This window comes from Pleurodeles waltl, chromosome 4_1, assembly GCF_031143425.1.
Source record: "Pleurodeles waltl isolate 20211129_DDA chromosome 4_1, aPleWal1.hap1.20221129, whole genome shotgun sequence".
NCBI lineage: Eukaryota > Metazoa > Chordata > Amphibia > Caudata > Salamandridae > Pleurodeles > Pleurodeles waltl.
Genome location: NC_090442.1, coordinates 550,349,722 through 550,373,320, shown reverse-complemented (window position 1 = coordinate 550,373,320; position 23,599 = coordinate 550,349,722).

Sequence of the window (23,599 nt, the reverse complement as noted above, 5' to 3'; positions counted from 1 at the left end):
CAAAATGCCCTCTGGCCACATGGTCAAACAACAACAGCAAGCAAGGAATCATGGAGGACAAAGAACACATGCAAGTCTATAGCAAAAGCACATTGTCTGGCTACACAAAATGGCCACAGGCCACATGGTCATACCAACAATGGAGAGCAAGGAGGCATGGATGACAAATAACACATGCAAGCTTATGGAAAAATCACACTGGCTGGAGGCACAAAATGGCTGTCGGCAACATAGTAAAACTACAACAGAGAGAAAGGAGGCATGGAGAACAAACAACACATGTCACCCTATAGCAAAAGTACACTGGATTACAACACAAAATGGCCACCGGCCACATGGTCAAACAACAACAGCAAACAAGGAGGCATGGAGAAAAAAGAACTCATGCTAGCCTATGCCAAAAGCACATTGGCTGGCTACACAAAATGACATCCGGCCACATGGACAAACAACAACAGCAAGCAAGGAAGTATGAGGACAAACAACACATGCAAGTCTATTGCAAAAGAACACTGGCTGGCTGCACAAAATGGCCTCTGCCGACATGATCAAACCAACAACAGTAAGCAAGAAGGCATGTTGGACAAAGAACACATGCAATTCTATGGCAAAAGCACACTAGCTGGCTGCACAAAATAGCCTCTGTCCACATGGTCAAACCAACAACAGTGAGCAAGGAGGCATGGAGAACCAAGAACACATGCAAGCCTATGGTAAAATCACACTGGCTGGCTGCACAAAATGGCCTCCGGCCACATGGTCAAGAAACAACAGCATGCAAGGAGCCGTATAGGACAAAGAACACATGCAATTCTATGGCAAAAGCACACTGGCTGGTTACAAAAAATGACCTCCGGCTACACAGTAAGACCAACAACAGCAAACAAGCAAGTATGGAGAACAAAAAATACATGCAGGCCTATGGCAAAAGCACACTTACTGACTACACAAAATGGCCACCAGCCACATGGTCAATCAACAAGCAAGGAGGCTTAGAAAACAAAGAACATATTCAAACCCTGGGACAAAGGATACACAAAATGGCCCCTGGCCACATGGCATGGAGAACAAAGACAAATGGTGGCCGATGGGAAACACACTCACACACACACCTGGCCAGAAAAAGGAGGCATGGTAACACTGAATAAAACACTACCATTAATTGAGCAATGCTAAACACAAAAACGAACTGAGCTACAAAACTTTTAAAACAGCACACACCCGTTTATCATGCCGTCAAATATTACCCCTCATATACACTTATTTTTCAGAAAAAAACATGAAATACAATGACCACCATTTTTAATTTACTCCAATGCTGTCCATGTTCTAAATTATATTTTAATTAAAATAACATATACCACAGAAACAGTTCTTTCATGTACTTATGACTAGTACTGAGCCTATCGACTGGATGGCCTGTATGCATGGAGAAAAGGCACTGAACTGTGCAACATTTTTCCTTTACAAAAGGTGAAAAATAAAATGCAAAAAAAATAACTAGGCCCCTAATGAAACTCCAGGTCACCCACCGAAATGAAATTTAAAAATCAAATAAAAGTACAAAGAAATACTGGTGGATGCCCTATCAAACAAACTATTTTACAATAGTTTTTAAACTTACTTGTGTGCTATCACAAAAACAGTGGGCCTGATTTAGATATTGGCAGATGTGTTACCTATATACATATAACCTATTGTATTTAGATTTCAGCAGATGGGGTATCCCTCACTATTGTGACGGGGTAACTCATCTGCCAATATGTAAATCAGGCCCATAGTCATTTAACCAAAAGGTGTATATTCAGCAGACAAAGAAAGAGATCCTTCCACATATCGAAATACAAGTAAAGGACAAAGCACTGGGAGGAGTCTGCTGGACAGGAACAGAAAGTTGGAGTCTTTGGGACACTTCTTTCTGTTGGAAAAAAAGGCTTCTCGCTCTGAAAAAAAACTTGAACTGTCTGTAGATAAATCACTCAAACACTTCATTTTGAGTAGATTTAGCTGCTTCTTGAGTGGAGAATCTGCTATAGGTGCACACGGAGTTGTTAACACTCATGAGCAGCACTAAAAAGGGTCCATTTGTGGCCGGAAGCTGCGCAAGTGAGCGGGCACAACATATTTCAGCCTGAGACTATTGTGTCACTTGTACACCAAAAACAATTCTTGTGCATACTAAATGAAACAAAAATCCCCCTTCAAGCCAGATGGTGGAATTTTGGGAACTCCATGTTACTCTGCATAGCATGGAGTGCCTGAACTCCAGGAGTGGAGTGAAGTTTACCACATGGGTCTACATTTATGTTTAAGCAGCATAGCCACTCCAATAGAGCACCAAGATGAGTCCTGGTCTCAGTCAGCTCTAGGCCCTAGAGGGGTCATGACACACAGCCCTCTCCAGAAAGGGAATGCATTTTTCAACCTCCTGAATCTCACCCTCCAGTAGCCTGCATATCCTGCTGCCTCCCACAGACGGGCTCCCCTGGTGACCATCTTTACTGCATCCCATTCCAGTGGCCTAGTGGAAGCTGTGGCCCAGTTATCTGTAAAATACTGTCTGACTTGTTCTTTTGGAGATTTGCAAAATGCTGTATCCTCCAGGTGCACTCGAGGGAGATGCCACATTGGCACCAGGAGGACAGAAGCATTCCATGTCACATCTACAACATGCGCATCTTTATCTGAAACTACGAGTCCAAGGCATATATTTTGCCTGACTGTTTCCAGTACTGAGGTTGCACAAAAAAACAGTCAAGATGAACATACAGGTCATGTGGTGCAGAATAAATTGAGCAAATGAGGGTGTCAGGGTGCCATGTTCTCCAGGCATCTGTAAATGTCCATTGGTGAATCTAGCTTGTAAAACATTTTGATTGTGTGGAGGGGAGAGAAGGGAGTGAGAACAGATCCAACCATGTGTCTTGCACACAGTTGTAGTCCCCGCCTAATACCTATGATGTATGAGTCTTAATTGACAGTGTCCCCAAGAGCATTGGTCCAGAACGCCCCTGATCAGTATTCAGGGCATAAATACTTCCTAAATGATTTCAGGCATTGTTCATGGTGGCTGTCTATCAGAAGCATACAGGCCCTTCTTATCTATAATTGTGTCTAGCACATGAAAAGGTATGCCCAGCCAAATCTAAATTATTGCACCATGAGTGTATGCGGAGAAGGTGGTGGCAAATAAGGACCACTGCCCGTGCAGGTGCTATAGCGCTGTGGTTATTTGTGGGTTTCCTGAAGAAATATGATTTGCGTGTTTTGTATTTTAAGAGTGGAGGAAAAAATACTTCTTCCTGGTGGAGTGCATATAGGGGAGGTATATTGTGAGCAGTAGTGCTGCAGGTATGCTCTTATGTGCTCCCTCGAAGGTGAAGGTGTGGCTGCTCGTCCTCCATGAGTTAAATGTTGTGTGCCTTCCTGGTCGAATCAATGGGGTTTGAACAATGGAATTGTGGTGTTGAAAATAGAAACACATGGAGTCTGTTGCAAACTGCAGCACACCCAAACTGACTGGATCATGTAACCATTGGGACAAGTGTGGTAGTGGTGAAGCAGCAGAATGGAGTGTGTTAGCATGATATAGACCAGTGTGTCAACTATATCTGTGATGTGCCCAGCGCTGGGGCTAAGGGATGGCAGGGTATCTCCATCCCCACCCATGTGTGTCTCAGTGTGTTGCAGCAGCTGCCATGGTGATATACAGCAGTCTAGGTATCGAGGTGAAGAAGACATCACTTTGGGGGATATTACATTATATTCCAAGTTATAGTAGGCCTTCAGCAGTCTGTGGTGTCACTAGAGGTTGGATCTGGGAGCCCACACGTGAGCCCTCTGTCATGGTGGTGTTGTCATCCAAGAAGAAGATATGAAGACCCATCTCACCATCTGAGGGACTAGCACTTTCCCCCCAAGACACCAATGCCTCTGATGCCATTACAAGGTAAGGCAGGAGGAGCACTTCTCAGTTGACACAGGCACCACACCATGATGTTCAGCAACCCAGTCAGCCTGTGGGTTGGTGCAAAAGAGTGATCTGCTTCCTACAAAGAGGTTTAGGAGGGCTGGAAATAATAAAGAGTACTGAATGCCTACTTGAGGGAGTTGCTTCTTCGCCACCAGGAAGGAAGTACACTGGTACTGCACCACCTGGGAATAGTCTGAGAACAACACAACATTGGCATTCTCAAGCTGCAGTGGCCAAGCTTTTCTAGCTGCCATCATAATGGTGTAATCGTCCTTGAAGTGGAGGAGTTTAGACAGCATCGAGCACAACAGTGTCCCCAGGACAGGCCTGCATGCAGGCACCTTGTGGACTCTCTCCAGCATGAGAAATGGTGTGAGACTGGAGGAGGGGCAAAAAGATTTGAACCAGGTCTTTAAAAGGGCCAAAGAGTCACAGCCTTTTACTCCATCTAGCAGTCCCAGCATCTGAATATTACTTCTTTGAAGCACCGCTCCACGTCCTCCGCTCTTCCCTAAAGAATCATCCTTTTATCCTCAGATCTCAAATGGCTAAATGATTGGCAGTGGATTGCGGTAGGAATTTGGCTAGCATCTTTTTTTCCTCTGTAATTCTGTCTGTGAGCTTATGATGATTACCCCAAAGGAAACCCAGGTCCACCATCAAGGAGACATTTTTGTCTCTATGAAGATTTGGGATTGTTCGAAAGCCACAAAGATCTTATCCAGCTTTCATCTGTGGGGCCCTAAGAGCACTGCACGGCCTCTGGTGTAGAAGTCTCCAGCACCAGCATTGGCAGATCCACAGTGGCAGGCATCTGGGAGGGTGAAGCTGACCTCAAGAGACCCATCTCAGGAGGGATAGCAGCAGTAACAAGAATCCGGCTGAGGTGGGAGGAGAGTGGATCTGTCAGTTTTGAACCTACCTAGCAAGGCACGCAGTCCCAATAGCTTGATAAAGGGAGTGTCCCACAGCTATCATGAGCTCTACTGGCAGTGTAGCATAGCAGGAAAATGTTGGGTCTGCTCCGTGGGTCCCTGAGGCAGCGAAGATCAGACGAGGGCATTATCAGGGATCTCCATACCCTGCTACTCGGTACAAGTTCAGAAAGACTGGCAGATAGAGAACCCCTAATAGTTGGTTGGGTTGATGAGCACCCAGCTCGGGACCCAATGGATGGTCCACTTCTGGCCCAATAAGCATGCAGGCTCAGCACAGCTCTACAGGAGCACCAGAGATGGTTGAAAGCAGGGCCCCTCCATAGGGAGATCCAGAGCAAGTGGTGGCACCCCAACACAAGGAACACGGGTGCATTGGATGCTGGAAATCTATGTCCTTGGGGGACAAGGGGCTCCAGCCCTGTCACTTCTCCAATCTGGGCTGCTTGCCCACATTCCACCCAGGGTCTGTACCTCTGGTGGGTTCTGCTGGGGGTTGGAGTTGCAGGTCTCACTTTGTCTCTGAATATGGGGCCTCCTAGTTCCAGGGCCAAGGCCAGAGGACAAGTATTACTGTAGATGCCCTGCAATCAGCCCCACATAATCTGAGGACCTTGTCCTCAGACAGCAGAGATCTGTGTGCCATTGTGCCACCCGGCATATGGCCTCTATGGTGCTGCCATCTGTCTCTTCCTGCCAGGGGGGTGCCACAGGTCCTCAACTCCACATTCCAGCATCCATGTCTTCCAATACCTCTTGGGTGGGCTACAGTCATGATGGACCCCGACTGTGCTGATATAGGCCCCAAAAGGCAGGACACCAACCCCATACAATCAAGGGTACCCTGCCAGGGTGGCTGCAGCTGATAATACCAGGCCCCCACATCTAATTACAATGGATGTTAGGGTAGAAAGCACAGAGTTCTAATTAGGAGTGACTGCCACATTGACTGGCTAAGCAGTACCCCCCCAAAACTCACATCTAACTACGTGTATCTCTCTGCTGCACAAACTCTTCCAGCTGAGTCCGTATGGTCAGAAATTTAGCTTTCAGGACCTGCTGGGACAGGGGTGTCATGCTGGGGTCCTGCGTATGTGGCTGGGAGGACAAACTCATAATAACCTGCCCCTACAGTCTACTATAGTCTTCCACACAACTTCTGGAAAGCAAATCTACAACCCCCACCATTGCAGTCACAACACTTGAATCACAATATGAGGAGGCCTGAAGTGTGTTCAATAATTGCTCTTGCTTATTGTGTACCCTATTGCACCTCTGCTAAGATACTAGGGTTGAATGTCTGTAGAGTGTGAGGAGATGGAGAGAGAAATCATACCCATCATCACCAAAAAGTTTTTTTATGTATCATAAAGGGACCTCTGTTCTAATTATCTTACATTATGCATGCCTAACTAAATGCAGTGTGTGTCAATCCAGATTAAGGATGAAGGGGCATATATATGCGAGGCTTGTGCCGCTGTTGCATCAAATATTTTGCTGCAACAGTGGCACAAGCACTTCTCAATATCTATGAGATGATGCATTTGCCCAAGTGCAGCAATTTTCAAGGCTTGCATCGTGCAAAAGCTGTGCCTAAACCAGCTGTGCCACACACAAATTAAAATATGCAAGGTAGGAGTTCCCTGACAAAATATCACTCAAAACTAACACAGTGATGTTCATTGTTGGACCTGGCCCTTGTGGCAGGTTCATTCTCTGACTTTTTGCCTAATTCCTCCTATTTTCTGACCTCTCACTGTTGGCTCTAGTACTCTGAGCACTTAATCACTGCTGATCAGTGCTAAAGTGCAGGTGCTCTCTCATCTAAAGTTGGTATGATTGGCTTATGCCTAATTGGCATATTTAATTTACCTATAAGTCCCTTGTTCAGTGGTAACTTTATACCCAGGGCTTGTAAATTAAATTCTACTAGTGGGCCCACTGAAGTAGCCTTCAAACCTTTCTCAGGCCTGTTAGCACAGGGCCTGCATGTGCAGTTTTCTGCCACAGGGACCTGGCATCTAAAGTCACTCACCAGGCCCAGAACTCCCCTTTTACTACATGTACATCACCCCTAAGGTAGGCCCTAGCTAGAACTATGGGCAGGGTGCCATGTATGTAGAAGGCAGGACATGTGCCAGGTTGCGTGGCCTGTCCTGGTAGTGACAAACAGCCTAACTTGGTGTCTTACTGCTGTGAGTGCTGCCTTCTCATAGCATTGCATTAGAAATGCCGTTCCTTATGTGTAAGGAGTATTGTCTGATTTATGAGGGGTAGCGTAAGCATGTTTGGTATGGTTATAATGGTGATAAGAAATGCTGCTTTCTGGTGTAGGTGTATTTTTTATTACTATTACAGAAATGCCACTTCTAGAAAGTGAACATTTCTCTGTGCTTATGACTCTGGTGTTTTGCAGCTTGACTCCAATCCACGTCTGGGCAGAGTGACAGTTGGGCTTTGTGCATATTTTTCAGACAGCCTGTACACAGGGAGGGTGGATGTGTCACAGAGGTGCATCTGCATACTGAAAATGGGGTGAATCCTGGGCTGAGAGAAGGGAGAGGCGGGGCACACCTGCATTTGTAAAGGCTGTGCCCTGGCCTCGCACAATAGGGTTGTTTACCCCCAGCTGATGTTTGGAGCCTGTGCTGAAGGAGACAGGGGGCACTCCCAGAACCAGTTGGAACTGGTTGGAGCCTCCTCTCCCCTTCCATTTAAAACACTGTAAAGACAAAGTATAAGTACAGGGGAGTTTTCCCCACAATTTGAAGACATTTTGGAACTGGACACAGAAGGCTGGAAGGACTCACCGAGAACCGCCATGGACTGCTGCTTCTGCTGTGCTGACCTGTGACCTGCTTGGTCACTGTAAGGAACTGCCACTTGCTGCATCCTCTTTGTGCTGGCCTGTTGCTGGACCCTTTCACCTGTGGGCCTTTTCCCTGGACATTGTCCCCCAGGGTCTGGGTGCTGTGGCCCTGGACCCCTGCATCATGGATCTAGTGCTTTCTCTTTGCCAGAAGAGGAGCGGGTGGGGAAGGAAGCCTCAACGGAGGCTCCCCGCCCACCGAAGCCCCTAAGTGCATGGGCAGGGGAGAAGGAAGACTTCCCCTGCCCCACCGGAGCCCTGAAGGAATTTGTAAAAGCCTCGCCAGAGGCCCCCCACGCCGTCAGTGTTGTTTTGTGGCCCCTTGTGGGCTTGTGCCATTGTGTTGGCCCCCCTCGTGAGAGTCGGTGGAGGCCCGGGGAGGTCCAAGAGTTGGCGGGCCCCAGGAGGGGCCCATTATTATAATAGAGGGTGTGTGTGATGCTCCCCCCTCCTTCTTAACTCATTTTGGCTGACTTTGGCCCCCCCTCCTGAGGGCCGGTTGAGGCCCGGGGTCCACCTGCGATTGCAGGCCCTAGGAGGGGCCTGTCATTAATCCAGAGGGGTGCATGCCACCCCCTCAACCTCAGAACTAGTGAGAGGCCCCTGTATGGCTCAGAGAAGCGCCGGGGGCCCCATTTGTAGTTCTACAGGCACTGGAGGTGCCTTCATCTTAAACAGGTACTTTCTACAGGATCTACATATGGCATAAGTTCTTTTTAGAGACTTTAATGATTTATTTGTTGCCTACATGTTTTATGATGTTTCATATGTGTATGCAAATTTTCCTTTTATGGGCATAACATGCTAATATGTTTTTCTGACTTGCCGCACATTTATAAGGTTCCTAATATGGACTTTTATGATATTCTTATGACAAGTGCTTTGGTGTGATATAACATGTTTCCTGACTACTGCTTATGTTGCAGAATACTAAGTAATCTATGAGTTATATGTGACTACTGCTAGTTCTGCAGAGTAACTAATGTGTAACGTTCTGACAACTGCTAAGGTAGCAGGATATTACTGATGTGTGATGTTTGGTCTAATATTTGTGTTGTGTACAATACAGTATATTTTCAAATAACTGGGTGCTGTGTTTCCCTTGTGGTGTGATAGTGTGTCACATGTGTTGTGTGCTTTGTGCAAACGCTTTACACATTGCCTCTGGGATAGGCCTGACTGTTCGTGCTAAGCTACCAATGGGATGAGCAGGGGTTATCTTGGATGTGTAACTCCCTTGCCCTGACTGGAGTGGGTGGGTTCTGCCTGGCTTAGGTGCATACCATAACCAACCAGAAAACCCATTTCTAACATTCATATTTTGGCAATATGTGGGGCTTCCTTTGGAATAAGTGAGCAAAAGCCTAAAAGGCACACAAAAAATCTGTTCATCGGTAATCAGGCATGGGGGATGATGCAGTGGCTCTGGTATAAAAAGCTGAACATCCAAAAACACTTTGGCAAGCCAAACTACGCCATGGAGGTTGTGATCCTGCTGCTTGGCATCGCAAGGAGACCACCACCACTTCTAGGCAGTGAAGAATAGGGCGCATGTGTTCTGGCAGCGCATCTTCCTCACCAACCTCAGGGAGGATGATGTTATCAGATTCTACAGGCTCAGGAGGGAGTGTATGATAGAATTTCTCCCCAAGATGGGGCCAAGTCTTCTGCCACCAACTGTCAGGCCCTCCAACATTCCTCTTCAAGTGATGGCTGTGCTCCACATGCTTGCTTCTGGTTTCTTCCAGGTCACAACAGCAAGAGTGGCAGGAACATCCCAGGCATCATTTTCGCCTATCTACCCACTGTCCTGGATGCCATCAACCTCTTCACACCCCAGTACCTCCTCTTCCCCAAGACCTACCAACAACAGCTGGAGACCAAGCAGGGATTCTACGCCATTGTGGGATTTTCCCATGTGTTAGGTGCAATGGATTGCACACATATGCAATTAGTTCCCCCTTCAGAAATATCACACATGTACCAGAAACCTAAAGATACCTACTTAATCAACATCCAGACCATCGTGGACCATTTGGGGATGTTCACCAATGTGCTGGCCAAATATCCTGGAAGTGCACATGATGCCTCTATCTTCCAGTAGAGTATTATCAGCAAGTGCTTCCAGAGTGGCCAATATGGGGATGGCTTACTTATTGGTAACTAAATTTGAAGTATGCAACAAACATGAAGAAATGAATGACATAATAGCCATCTCTGTGTTTGTCGATGGAGCTAGGTGCATATGTAAGAGTGGTGTGCCTCATACTTGCACCATACATAGTGGTGCATGTGTGATGCAAACTCCTAATCAGATATTTGAGGGCATGCCAAGCCACTTTCTGTGGCTTGGAATAGCATACAAAATCTGGAGTCATGCAACATAGCACTAAATTCTGTGTTGCATTACTGTGCATAAGGGAGGTGTTCCAGTGCTGTGTGAAGGTGTATCCATGCAACTCCCATGGCGGATGACACATGTCATATGTACCAAACATGATAATCCTGGGAATTTGTAAAATAAATATGTCTTCCCAAGTGATGTGTAACAAGCATAAATAAAGTAGGTCATGAAAGTCACTTATGCTTCCTGTGTATGCTGCATCCTGTGGCCCACATAGACAGAGGTATTTGCCTCTCAGGAATATTTATGTGCTGGAAGGTGCACATAGGCACACTTGTACCATGGTGCAAGGGGGCCTGTGTTTTTGCTAGGTAGCCCATTGTGTGCCCAGAGTGAAAGGAAGAATGTACCATATGGCTTAAATATTGTGCATTCCTGCCCTTTCAAAGTAATGTAGTGCAGCACAGCAAGGACACTTGCTGTGCTACACTGTGCCACTTTGTTAAATATATGGACCCTAGTGTCAAGAGCACATAGTGGGAACAACTTACAGCAATTTGTAGACAAAGATTTCCGATTCGGTCATACCCTGACTAGCCATGTAATGGCAGTAGCAACAGAACATCGGTGTGTAGTATTGTTTCATCTCAAAATGTCTGAATGGACTGAACCACATCATTTGCATTGGATAAGATATCAAGATAATAGTCATGTGGTATACAAGACAAATTAATATCAGTACAAACTGTACATGATGTGTGGCTGTGGAATGAGTGTTTTTTCAAAGGTGTACCTACTCTTGGTATCAGTTTCACTTCAAATAAAATAATGTTGTGTGAACTAATGCTGTGTTCATAAGTACGTGTGTTACACATGGCTGAAGACCTGTATGTTGACTACAGTTCTTGGAGCATCTCTGGAAGAACTAGTTGTAAATTACCTGTTTGTCATGCAACATAAGTGTAGGCCAGAGTTATGTGGAAAAGTCAATTTAGTGTATGAATGTGAGAGCCAACATTACTAAACACACATATGTCTCAGCCATACTGACAGTCTAGGTATACACACATACATATGTATCAAGCCACATTGATATATGTAATCAATGTGATGGATCACCAGTATTGTTTAGTAACTAGGCCAAATTCCCAGCCTATGTGCCTTCTATATTAAACTCACAAACTCAAACACAATGATGTCAAATATGTCATACATCAAAAACGTACATAAATGGAATGCAGCCAGGGCAAGTTATCCTACTGTAACCAGCATCCCAATTCCAACATTCTCAGGCCCCATCAATGATGACAGAAACAAGGCATAGAAGTACAGAATTCCCTACAAGGTAGAATTATATGCATACCTATGTGGCCATCTATGTGTCTGACAACAAGCATTAGCTGAAGGGTGACAACAAAATGTACACCTATTCATGTCACATGTTGCAAATACATGTAGAAGTCATGTTCAATGTTAATGTAAGTGGACAAATCAAAGGCTGGTTCAACGTCATGTAGCCAAGGAAAAACATTCTGAATTTTCAAGAGGACATAGGTATATGTGAGTGTCAAACAGGTTACTACTGTCCAAACATACCTAGTGCTGAATATATAATACAAAATCAGATCACTCCTTTGTCTCTGTGCACATGTAGTGAGTGCACAAAACATAGAGTTGTTCACAACTTTCAGAAATACCTATCACAGTAATCTACTGCCTGAACATGAAAGTCAGCATGTGGAAGTGTACAAAGTATCAGGACATGGACAACATTAGCATTGACACAGATAACTGGAAGACACATGTGCCAAACCTTGGTCAAATCTATTTAAAACCTATAGCAGTCAATGCTGTAAGAAAAATCTATGAGCTAGTATATATAACACACATGGACAGGTATGTCTCTGTAACAATGTGCGTAATAACTAGCATAGCTTTGTTTCTACTTTTAGCTAACCAAGGATATGGTCTGCAGCTGTGGGTCATAACCCCATTCCCCCATCACCAGCCATTTCCCAAAAAAAAGTAAACTAGGCACTGACCAGGATGCAGAACGTGGTAGAACAGACATTCGATGTTCTGAAGTTCAGGTTTGGGTGCCTGGATATGTCTGGGGGAAGATTAGTCTACTCATCACCTATGATGTGCATGATTATCCTGGTTTGTTCAATTTACACAACATTTGTGTCAGACCAAATGTGCCATGGGACTTGGAGCAAGAGGAGAGTGAGCCAATATGTGAGAAGAGTGACAGTGATGGAGACCTTCAATACACAGTGGCTGGACATCAAAGACGTGACAACAGTGTGCCAAATTTCTTTTCATAATCATTTTTGCCAATGGACAAAATGTTTGAAATACTCATGAAAGTTCAACATGAAAATAAATGTTTGAACTCATTCATTGTGTTGTTGTTATGTCAAAGTCAATGTGAACACAAAGTCAATAACATCAACTTGTATCAATCATGTTGTCAGACCTATTAAGCAATATGTGGCTATGGCTCCAAATATTCAGTCAACCGACCCAGCAATGCAATACAATGCAGTGTACTGCTTATAAGGGACAGGCCAGGCTTGCTAAATATCCACATCTAAATAGTACATTTCTGTCCTTAATCTCTTGAGCAGAGTAGTACTATACAGCTAGCAGTCTTGCTCTGCAGCAGCAAAGTGTGTTTCACATATTACTCAGTTAGTGCTGCAACACAAATCACCCAATATGTTCATACCTGAGATAAACCACTCAATGCAGTATGCATCACCAATGTAGTAGCATGCAGAATGGCAGCACTTTACATGAGCAGGTGTGGTGGCCTATACTTTCACAGATCATAAGTGACAGTTGTCATGGACAAAGGCCAAATGTAAAGTGTACAAGTTTAGATTTTGTTTGTACAGAACACGTACATGCATGGATGGGCATCCCCAAAGCACTACACATGTGAGTCAATCCCCGCCCCCTTTGTCATATATATCACTTCAGGATACAGTTGTCAAAATACACATTTCATGAGCATTGCACACCAATGTAATGAGAGCCAAAGTCCTGTAACAGAACAATATGAATAGATTACTTTGCAATGTCAGTAATTACCCAGAGGAGTATGACAATGTTGATGATTTTTACAAACATCACAACACCTGAAGAATAGAGAGATGTGAAGAGTGTGAAATGTCCATGTCAAAAGTCAGACAAAAATGTATGTGTACACATGCTAACTCATTGAAAATGGTGTGATAGATGAATTTGGATATGAGCTTACCTCTGTAAGGCAAGAGTAGTTTAGCCCTGTCCTGAGTGTACAAGTGCATAGTTGAGAGGATCACAAATCTTATAACATCCCACAGGGAAAATGTCAGGGAATGCAGCACTCTTGGACTAGGAGGGCCACATAAAGACCTTCCCTCAGAGTAGATGTACTGCTACTGCCTTTGACTGACAGGAGTAAGACAGAGGTCATGTTTGTTGGGAATCAAGGTTTTCATTGAACATCAGTAATGAACATGACAGCGTGACCCTCGTTCACTGCAGTGAGGCCAAATATCTCACTCACCTATTCCAAAGGTAGTTTGCTGTTTGTCAGACTCATTCCTGCCCAACATCATGTTGATACAAATGTGTGCATGATAACACCGTGTGCCGAACATGTGCCTGTGCAAGACATACACAACAGAAAGTTTGCATTGTGGAACAGTGTGCACATGCTGAAAGTGTGTGTGCTGCATGACTGTGTTCACGTTCAGACACTCTACCTCAGTCCAAAGGCAATGTAGACCAAATATGGTGCTGAAGAACAAAGCACACATAGAAAATTAATTAAGGAAGATAATTTAAGGTCTAACCTCTTGTACTGCCAATCCTTGGAAGGTAGTGCTTACTGGCACATTTCAAAGTTTATCTGGTTTGGTTTGATTGGGAATGAAAATATAACCATCAGATGTGAATGGGTACCTCAATTCAACGGTCAAGGAGCCTCTCTCTGGTGCAGAATAAGACAATACAGTGATTTGCAAAACACTGTGTCACTCATGATTAATGGCACTTGCCAGAGCTATACAGACTGGCATTTCCGGCTCAAACACTATACAAATAGATTTGTGTAACACACATACCATGGTGCATTGTGCAAGTGCCACACATATTGGTTCAAGCATAGAGCCCTGAGTGCAGATGTGTTTTTCCACCACATTACATGGTGGAACTTGCCTAGCTTTCTGTGCAGATCCTTGGCTGCCTGACAATCACATGCTATATTGGAATTACACCATATGTTTGTGAAAAATCCAATATATTTGTAAGCTGGGTAGTACATACACTGTAGAATGGACGAGCCGGCCTGTCTCTGTGCTTCCCTGAGTGTGTGCTGCATCTATAACACATCTTATGGCGGGATTCCTGACAGATTGACTGAATAAAGATATTGGGCAGAATAGGGAATACATTAGCATGGCACATAGGCCCTAGGAGCAACCTTCACATGAACATATCACTGTGAGGGACATACAGTTGTGTATCTTGGCAATGGCTGTGACAACTCAAGTGTGATCAGACAGCTCCTGATTCCTCCCTTGCTGGCTGCCATGTTACCTGCTGTTCCCCTGGCTGAGTGAAGAGGAATGCACATGCATTCCTTAAACCCAGACGAACTTCATGGCCCATCTGCCGGCCCATCTGTCATGAAGTAACAGGGGCAGGAACAAATAACACCCACCCAGATTCACCACCTGGACACTGCCCTCTGTCACATAGACCTTCCATGTGGTACCAACACAGTCCACAGCTCTGGCAAGTGGCATGCAACACTGGGTGTAGTAACACATATATATGGCATACCTCTGGCATCACCACAGCTACCTAAGTCCACCCAAGCCTACTACCAACCACAAAATGAAGATAAAGTTGAAAATGTCTCAATACATTACAATAATTGCGTGTTTCCCCTCACAATAAATTGTCACTCTATATGTCACACCTAAGAAGATAAAATGTCTCACATAAGCACACTATGATCACTGAAAAGTCACACATAAGCAAAATGAAAACTTGTCTAGTAAAAATCCAGGACCAATTGAAGTGTGCCCAACGTGGGGTTTCCTGTACTTCACAATCTTCTAAACAGAAAAGGGGGTAGAGTCAGCCTGGGTTACCCCCCAAAGAAATGTTTAGGAGCGCTGGGTAAAGGTATATTGGCACATGTTCAGGGTGTTAGGGTGGAGCACACTGACACAAGCTAAAGCACAGATGGGCTGATGTGTTGGCCCAAGAGGCTGATTTGGTACACCACCTTGGATTGGAGATTGACAGACCCATAGGTATGTATGTATGAACCAGCTGCATGTTGTTGTGTAACTATCACAGTACAACCATATGTTAACATTATAATGGACAGTTCATCTACTGTGGTGTTTCCTAAATTCTTGTGCAAATCTGTGAAATTGCTATTTTCTGCACCAGAGGCCTGTACAATGTTAAGTGGCTTTAATATTTAAAATATACATTCTTGCATTAGAAAACATGACCTGATATCACATAGGTGTTTGTTCAAGGCATTACCCAATGATTTTTAAAGTTGACACCAGTTATGTGCAAGGAGGAATTTAGGGCCAGATGTTGGAAGGCATTAGCACCTCGCAAACGGCGAAAAACACAGTTTGCGAGGCGCTAATGCCCTCACGCGATACAGAAACACATATTGCGAGTCGGTACTCGCAAAATGTGTTTCAGACTCGCAAATAGGAAGGGGTGTTCCCTTCCTATTTGCGAGTCGCACCGCGATGTAGAGTTGATTTGTGACCGCGAAAGTGGTCGCAAATCAACTCGCAGTTGCCATCCACTTGAAGTGGATGGTAACTAATTCGCAAACGGGAAGGGGTCCCTGTGGGACCCCTTCCCCTTTGTGAATGCTCACAATAATATTTTTTCAGAGCAGGCAGTGGTCCTATGGACCACTGCCTACTCTGAAAAAAAAAAAAACTAAAAGGTTTCGGTATTTTTCTATTTGCAGCTCGTTTTCCTTTAAGGAAAACGGGCTGCAAAGAGAAAAAAAAAAAACTGCTTTATTGAAAAGCAGTCACGGACATGGTGGTCTGCTGTCTCCAGCAGGCCACCATCCCCGTGAGTGCCTAGACTCGCTATGGGGTCGCAAACTGCGACCCACGTCATAAATATTTATGAGGTGGGTCTTTGCGACCCCATAGCGAGTCGCAGAAGGTGTCTGAGACACCTTTCTGCATTTCCTTTTGCGAGGTGCAAATTGCGAGTCGCTTGGACTCGCAATTTGCACCTCGCAAAAGGAAACCTACCTACATCTGGCCCTTAATGTTCAGTCTCCTTTGAGATTAACCTACTAGTGTGTGCTGCATTCCGTACATGTTAAAAGTTTAACATGGCACTTGAAAAATATAATAGTTCATGTAGACATCTTCCAATGCATGCACTCTTGCAGCATGTTTCACTCTGTGCACCTTTGACATGAATAAATAGTCTGATATGGTCATTATGATGTCACATACGGGGTATATGTATCCTTACCAATCCCAACACTACTTTGCCGTGGTTGTACGACGAAACAACGACTTTAAAAACAACTACTACCTTAACAACGAGGTCGGTGTTGCTACTACTAATGATTTTACCACGAATGCCTTAACAACGATATTTCGTTGTAAAGGCATTCCTGATAAAAGCATTAGTAATAGGCACCATTCACCCTAGATCCCTCACCCCACCCCCCCAACCCCACCCCAAAACCTAAAACCCCCTAACCTCCCACCCCCTCCCCAAAACCAAAAACGCCCCACCCCCCAACCCCACCCCAAAACCTAAAACCCCCTAATGCCCCACCCCCTCCCCAAAACCTAAAACGCCCCAACCCCACCCCAAAACCTAAAACCCCCTGACCCCCCACCCCCTCCCCAAAACCAAAAACGCCCCACCCCCCCAAACCCACCCCAAAACCTAAAACCCCCCACCACCCACCCCCTCCCAAAACCTAAACCCACCACTTACCTTCGCCAACTCCCTTCTTTGTACCTTAACCACGCATGTTCGTTGTTCAGAGCATACGTAGTTAAGGTACAAAAAAACGGAGTCGTGGTTAAAAAATGCGTTGTTGCGCTTTCGTTAACCACGACTTTCGTTAAAAAAAAAGTCGTAAAAAAGGATGTTTCCCCTTTGCCGTGCCTTGGGCCAATGATTTTGGCCCTTTGCTATGGTGCAAGGGGCCCTAAATGATGGTGCCCAGCAGTACACAAGACAGTCATATGCCTGAGGCGTGCTTCAGCCATGTGCCATGAGATATGTCTGAGCATCACCTTACAAATACCTCTGCCAAGTAATGTTACTAGCTGCATCACATATCTTCAGACATTGTATACATATGCGTGTCTAATGTGTTGGAATTCAAAAATCACTGAGATTTCATAGTACTGTTCATGACATTTAGACAATGTGTATCTGCACTATGCAATGCAATGTTTAAATTGTTGTCTCATAGGTGGACCAGCACCTTACACAAGATGGAAAGTTCCAACCTTCTGGGATCCCAACATAACCAGTAAGTGAAATAAATAGATGGTTGTAGCTCTTTAAGCTTTGTGTGTGATCCATGATAGCAGTATCATTGTGGTGTGTATGGTGATGCATTATTCACATGTAACCATTTTACACTCACTGTACACCCACAACAGTACTTGTACAAATGATAATGTGAAATGGACAAGGATGTGTGTCACTGTAAATGTAGGGACACCGTATGCATGGTAATATGATGAATTCATCTTTCCCTGCTGTGGTGATGTTTGCTCACCAACAGGTTGGTCAATTACCATGATCAGGCACTTAGGCCCTCATTACAACATTGGCGGTAAAAGCCGCTTACCGCCGTGCAGAAGCCGCCAACACACCGCCGCAGCCGCGGAATTCTGCCACAGCTATTACGACCCACTGCTCGGAATCTGCCAAAATTGAGACACCCAAACAAGTCCGCCACACCAAAGGTCAGTGATAAACTGTCGAAAACAAATCCTCCACCGTCACGCCAAAAGAAATACACCCACAATATCACAACCCGCGAATCCACGCGGCGGTCTTTCAACAGCGGTATTCCATTGGCGGTACACACCGCTGCGCTCAAAATACACACACATTGACAAAACACTGCCACATTGGACAATTCCAAATACACACACTTGATACACATACACACACCACTCCCACACACCCATTACAATATAAAACTCACACCCACATCACCCACAAACCCCTACGACCAAAATACCAAAAGAAGGCCAGAGAGAGACACTACAAACTACTACCAAGCATCCACAGGCACACAATACCATCACCCACATAACTTCCACGCACCTCACACAACACACCACTAAATATCACCCCACTTATCACTACACACACCACCCCACACATCACCCACACCACCCCACGGCACGGCAAAGACACCCCAGGTTCTCTGAGGAGGAGCTCAGGGTCATGGTGGAGGAAATCGTCCAGGTAGAGCCACAGCTATTCGGATCACAGGTGCAGCACACCTCCATAGCTGGGAAGATGGAGCTATGGTGAAGAATAGTGGACAGGGTTAACGCAGTGGGACATCACCCAAGAAATAAAGATGACATCAAGAAGAGGTGGAACGACCTACGGGGGAAGGTGTGTTCCATGGCCTCAAGACACCACTTGGCGGATCAGCGGCAGGCGGCGGACCCCTACCTCCTCCCCCACAACTAACAACATGGGAGGAGCAACTCTTGGCGATTCTGCATCCTGAGGGCCTCGCAGGAGTAGATGGAGGAATTGACTCTGGTAAAGCAATGCGTTACTACTATATCCCCCACCCTACCTGCATGCCATCACATACCCTCACCCTCGCCCTCACCCCCATCACTCCAACTCCTCACAAATATCACATACCACACATCCCAACAACAAAGCATGGACACCCATCACCAAAGCATGGCCACTGCACATACCCATACACCCCCCTAAACCACCATCAAACAAAGTCCCACACAGGAATGCAAGCACTGGGGTACAAGGTCACCCCCCCATTGCACACCATGGCACACACAGATGCAATAAACATCCTTTTATACCCCTGCAGGTCCCTACCCAACGTCACCGGACAGGAGGGTCCACACATGTCCACACCACCAACAGCAGAGGCCCACAGTGATGACAGCAGCTCTGTCCAACTGGATCTAGATGACCAGCCCGGCCTATCTGGGAACTCAGGACAGTCGGTTCCCCTCACACTGGCACAGGCCACCACAGAGCTTTCCCCCTCTGGAAACACCAGCACAGCACCCACCCAGCGGGCCCATACCTCTGTTCCCAGGACACGTCAATCAGCAGTGTGTCCACCACTACAGGGAACCCAGGCTAACCCACCACCCCAACAACAACAGGGACCTGGGGGCAGTGGTAGTGGGCACACGGTCCAGGGGACAGAGGCCCAGGAACACAGGGGAACTGGGAAGGCTGCTGTGCGACAGGGGGAGGACAGGTCCAGGGAACCCACTCTCCACGAGGCCCTCTCCAACATCATGGGAGCCTACCACCATTCCCAGGAGACAATGGCAACAGTACTGGCCAAGTTTCAGGAGACCCAGCGGCTGCAGGAGGAACAGTATTTGGGCTTCAGGGAGGAACTCAGATCCATCAGTTAAACCCTGGGCACCATCGAAGGGGTGCTGAAGGAAGTCCTCAACACTAGGAGGGACACTGTGGCACAACAAGGGGCCCCTGACACAAGCCTGGATGATGAACTGCCCACCACCTCCGCCGGCGCTAGTGGACAGGAGGCACCGCCCCAGGACCACCACACCAGCACCCCACCCCCTGCAGAGGAAGAACCACCCTGCAAACGGCCCCTGAGATCCAGGACAAAGACAGAGAATGATGCCAAGACCCCCGCCAAGAAATGAGACCACCCTGATTGTCATCCTTCTGTCCCACCTTGTCACCCTGTCCATCCTCAAACTGCCCCAGCTCCACTTCCTATGCCCATTTGGGCAATGCACCTGTGAGACTAATAGACTGGACTCTGCCATGGACATTCCTCCACCATCACCCATCACCATTTTACAGCACCCTCCAATATTGAGCACTTAAATAAACAGCCTTAAAGCACAAAACAATCTGGAGTCTGTCTGTGATTTCGAAATAGTGTAGTAGCAATTACAGTGTCAAAATGCTCTTTCAATTGTAATGTCAACATACCTATGTCACACAGCTCTAGTCCATGAGGAATCAAAGCAGATGTCACACAGTGGGACCCACATCTGTGAAATCGTAAGGGAAAGTGACAACTCAGTGACAATACACTGGGTGAAAACAACAGATAGTAGAGAGGTAGTAGTGTTAAAGTACATGTAGTAGGCAGGTTTGTATTCTTACCTGTGTCTCACTGGAAGTATTGCAGGATCACCGAGTTCCTGTTGTCGATGTCCTCTTCTTCTGCTTCCTCGTCTTCACTGTCCACAGGCTCCACAACTGCCACAACACCTCCATCTGGACCATCCTCCTGCAGAAAAGGCACCTGTTGTCGCAAAGCTAAGTTGTGAAGCATACAGCAGGCCACGATGATCTGGCACACCTTCTTTGGTGAGTAGAATAGCGAACCACCTGTCATATGGAGGCACCTGAACCTGGCCTTCAGGAGGCCGAAGGTCCATTCTATAATCCTCAGAGTTCGCCCATAGGCCTCATTGTAGCGTTCCTCTGCCCTTGTCCTGGGATTCCTCACTGGGGTCAGTTGCCATGACAGGTTGGGGTAACCAGAGTCACCTGCAAATGGCGAGGGACAACTGTTAGACACACACTAACCTGTAGGGATATCCCCAGACCCAGACAACCATTCCCACTGACTTGTTTCCAGGTGCTCACCTAATAGCCACATACGGTGCCTCTGGAGTTGCCCCATCACATAAGGGATGCTGTCATTGCGCAGGATGTAAGCATCATGCACTGAGCCAGGGAATTTGGCATTAACATATGAGATGTACTGGTCGTCCAAACACACCATCCGCACATTCATCTAATGATAACTCTTCTGGTTTCTGTACACCTGTTCACTCTGGCGGGGGGGTACCAAAGCCACTTGTGTCCCATCAATGGCACCTATGATGTTGGGGATATGTCCCAGGGCATAGAAATCACCTTTCACTGTAGGCAAATCCTCCACCTGAGGGAAAACGATGTAGCTCTGCATGTGTTTCAGCAGGGCAGACAACACTCTGGACAACACGTTGGAAAACGTAGGCTGGGACATCCCTGATACTATGGCCACTGTTGTTTGAAATGACCCACTTGCTAGGAAATGGAGTACTGACAGCACAAGCACTAGAGGGGGGATTCCTGTGGGATGGCAGATAGCTGACATCAGGTCTGGCTCCAACTGGGCACACAGTTCCAGAATTGTGGCACGATCAAGCCTGTAGGTGATGATCACATGTCTTTCCTCCATTGTCGACAGGTCCACCTGCGGTCTGTACACCGTAGGATGCCGCCATCTCCTCACATGTCCCAGCGGATGGTGCCTATGAAGGACAACAGTGAGCACAGAGTCAACCAACTCAGAGGTACGTACCCACACCTTACAAAGAACACGATTCATAATCCAAAATTTGCATGTATGAGTGTTGAGGCAAGGCCTAGGTCTGTGTGACGCAGTTAAAAATGAAGCCATGTGGGCCCCTGAAATGGCGGCTGCCTGACCTGTAAAGTGGGACAATGGGATGTGAGGTAACTGCGCTGGCGTTGTACACCGTCGCGGTAGGCGGTCGAAGACCGTGGCGCAATTCTGCATTGGTTAACATTGGAACCTATGGGTCCCAGGAGCCAATGACGATGTACGCCAGCGGTGACAGTACACACCGCCGCGGACGTGACTGCCATTTTCTATCTGTTCAAACACTCAATACCTGATCTTTGACAGGAGAGGACCTACACTGCAAGTGCTGCTGTGACCTCAGTCTGGAAGAGACAATGGCTTGTGCGTCTGGGGAAAGGGCCCCTGCCTTCACATCGGAGGAGTTGGAGAAACTCATGCAAGGGGTCCTCCCCCAGTACACGCTACTCTTCGGTCCTCCAGACAAACAGGTAAGTACACTGGGAGCATGCTGTATGGTCTATGCCTGTGTGGAGTCGGGTGCATGAAAGATGGGGGGATTGAGGCGTGCATGAAACAACGGTGAGTGCATGTGCCACATGGCAAGGGTAGGGATGGGTGCCAATGACTGTGATGGTGCAGTTGGTAATAACTTTTCTTTTTCCCCTGTACAATTCCTGTAGGTCAGTGCCCACCAGAAGAAGGATGTTTGGCGTGACATCGCCAAGGACGTCCGGACCCTGGGGGTCTATCACAGACGGAGCACCCACTGCCGTAAGAGATGGGAGGACATTCGCCGCTGGAGCAAGAAGACGGCGGAGGCCCAGCTCGGGATGGCCTCCCAACGTGGGAGGGGTGCTTGTCGCACCATGACCCCCTGATGTTCAGGATCCTGGCGGTGGCGTACCTGGAGTTGGATGGGCGCTTGAGGGCATCACAGCAGCCACAAGGGGGTGAGTACACTCTCATTCAGATGATTCAGCAAGCAGTGGAGGGGTCTGGGTGTGGGAGGTGGGCTGTGGGTTTCCCTAGGCCAGGGCGAGTGTGCTAGTTAGGTCCCCTTCTTCTGGCAGACCCTGTGCCTCCCCACCCCACCTGTGTACAGTGCCAACTACACCTAGACAGGCTCCTGTGACATCCATGTTTGCAGATGTAGGCCATGTCCCAGGGATTGAACAGTGAACCCCAAGTGCACGGCGTAGTGCAGGGGGCTTCTGTGTCTGTCGTGTCCGCCAACGGTAGCGGTAATGCATGCACCCAACATGTCTTTCTTCTGTCGTTCCCCCGCTTTTTGTGGTCTCCCTGTTCTTGTGTGCATTAGCATCATCAGGAGGGGGAGCAGTGGCACCGGAGCAGGAGGGAGCTGCATCCCACATGGCCCTGGAGGGCGAGACTACAGACGAAGGGTGAGGGGAGCTCCACTGCGGGGACAGGAGCTGAGGCCAGTGATACGGTCTCGTCCTCTGATGGGAGCTCCCTTGTGGTGGCGGCCACATCTGTGCCCCCCGCATCTACAGGTACAGCCGCCACCCCCCTACCAGCACTGCCCTCCCAGCAGCCCCTCAGCCTTTGCCCCGTGCCCCCTCACCCAGGAGGGTGGGCATCACCTTCACCCCAGACACCTGAGGCCCTGCCCCAGTCACCCCTGCTGCCCTCAGTGAGGAGGCCATTGACCTCCTCAGGTCCCTCACTGTTGGGTAGTCTACCATTTTGAATGCCATCCAGGGTGTAGAGAGGCAGTTGCAACAAACAATTGCATTCCTGGAGGGCATTCATTCTGGTCAGGCAACCCTTCAGCAAGCTTTTCAGACTCTGGCCTCAGCACAGATGGCAGCTATTGTCCCTGTCTCTA